Below are 2,465 nucleotides of genomic sequence, written 5' to 3'. Positions count from 1 at the left end.
ATGGTATGTACTTGGCCCGTGAACAAAAGACCAGTGACAAAGCTGGATGTTCTGAAAATGAACAAACTTTTTTCTATCATTAACAAATAAAAATATTAATAATAGGGTGTGATTTATGCAGTATCTTAATTATTCATATATGAAATATCTATAACAAATGTTAAATCGGTGATTTACATCTTTTCCCAAGAGAGGTTTTTTTTTTAATGCTTTTCTTTACATCAGATTGTGTGTATGGGGGCACGCAAACCAATTTAAAACCTGAAATCACAGTTGGGAAGATAAATCTTCTGCAAGTATGGTCTGTCCATGTCAAAATGAAGTAGAAACCCATTTCCGTTTTGAAAATCTTCTAAGTTATCTATATCACTGTATCTTTTTGAATTAGAGTTCCCTCTGAATAATATACCCAGGAGTGGGATTGCTGGATGATATAGTAAGTCTATTTTTAGTTTTTTGAGGAGTCCCCAAACTGTTTTCCATAATGGCTGCACCAAACTACATTCCCACCAGCAGTGTAGGAGGGTTTCCTTTTGTCCACAGCCTCTCCAGCATTTATCGTTCATGGACTTCTTATTGATGGCCATTCTGACTGATAAGAGTGATACCTCACTGTAGTTTTAATTGGCCTTTCTCTGATAACTAGTGTGCTTTATCTTGGTTTTGAGTGCCTCCTAAGTAGGCAGTTCAGACACTCTTTTATGGAAACTCATAACAACTTGCGTGGTTAATACTAGACTGGAAATCAAGCATCTCCACATGAACAGAGTGAGGAGGAATTCTGAGATAACTGTGAATTGAAGTAAAAGCACAGGGCCATGGAACAGAAGAAGAGAATTGTAGCAATGTCTACGCCGAACAATTTTATCCACTCTAGAATTTCTTTTAGATATTTCCTATTAAAGAAATTTAAGATGCTCTTGGAAGAATTACACTATCTCATTTCTCTTCAGCAAGTGACAGGATAAAATAATCGGTATCTTCCAGTGCTGTTTACTCCTAGTTTTCCTGTGTTGCTTATTCACGATCACCCTGAAGATTTCATAATCTGGTGGTTCTTCAGAAAAGCCTCTGATGTTTAAACATCTGTCCATAAAGATACTCCTCACACAAGAAGAGTCCGTGAAGACAAAGGAATTGATGTGACATTTTCAATGCGAAATGTTCTAAATCATTTTGGGTTTCCTTATGTGCCACGTTAACAAAACAAGTTGGAATCAATTATTTGTTTTAAAAAAAAGTTGTCATGTATGTGGCCATGTCACAGCTACCTTTACAGTTCTGAGCTTTTACACAAGCCCGAAGTGTAGTAACTTTCAATACAACTTGACCTTTACGAAGAATGAAAATTTTATTATACTTTGGATTTAATTCTTTCCTTTATATTACAAAGCAAGTGGCTTGTTTTATCATGAAAATGAAAATTGAGAGAAGTGTTAGTTTGGCTAATTCTGGTTTTCTTTCCTCTGTGAGGAAATACACGTCCAGTAGAAATAATTATGTGTATTTGTGTGTGCTTTGAGATGAACAGCTCCACTGTTTTCACCCGACCCTCAAAGTGATCTTTAACACTGCTCGTGACACATTTTGTTTCTTCCATTTTCCGTCTTTGGGGATGACTTTCAAAAGTCATTGAAATTTGACTCAGTCAGTTCAGCTCTGTTTTACTTGAAAACAGATTCATTGATTTCCTCAGATAAGTAAGTGGGAAAGTTTTGCCAAGAGGTATTTTGTTTTTCTGTAAACTATGCCATTAATTATGTTCTTAATTTTGAGAAACAATTGTAACATGGTCTTTAGGGAAATATTAATTATGTCTCTATTTTTGGAAGTGAGGATGAACCCCATCTACTTCCGTTAGAGACGCTGTAATAATGTACCCCTCCTACCCTTAGATGCCTGAGCAGTATATTTCATAGCTCATTATCCTTCCTTCTGCAAATAATCCTCAGAAACCTCACATAGTAAAATATTGGAAGGAATATATTTTAAAAGGTGAATAAATTAAAGTATTATAAAACATCATATTTAATGCATAAAATTAATACAATAAAATATAAGTTCTAGAACAACTAATTGGCAGCAATATTTTAATGATGCATTATTTAAAGTGAATATCCATCATGATAGTTTATATTAACAATATAGTTTATGTTAAATTAAATTAGAGTGACATAAAACACATTTGCGTATTTTCTTTATTTACAGAAAGTAGTTGGAGAAGATGCCCTGTGAGTCTTTTTGTTGCTCCACAAGGGAACTCAGCAGTTTAATAGTAAGTGGGGCTATTTTTCCTTAGAAAACGACTCACTTGTAAATTGGATGCTGTCAAATAGTTCATTAGTGGGCTGTCTGGCATATGGAATGCACATTTTTTTTTGAAATCTAGGTTGCTAGGCATCAACTGATTTTAATCCAAAATTTGGATGAAATATTACACTCTCACAATTAAAATAATAGATTTA

This window comes from Vicugna pacos, chromosome 30 (assembly GCF_048564905.1).
Source record: "Vicugna pacos chromosome 30, VicPac4, whole genome shotgun sequence".
In the NCBI taxonomy this organism is placed as follows: domain Eukaryota; kingdom Metazoa; phylum Chordata; class Mammalia; order Artiodactyla; family Camelidae; genus Vicugna; species Vicugna pacos.
This window is presented reverse-complemented; position numbering follows the sequence as displayed.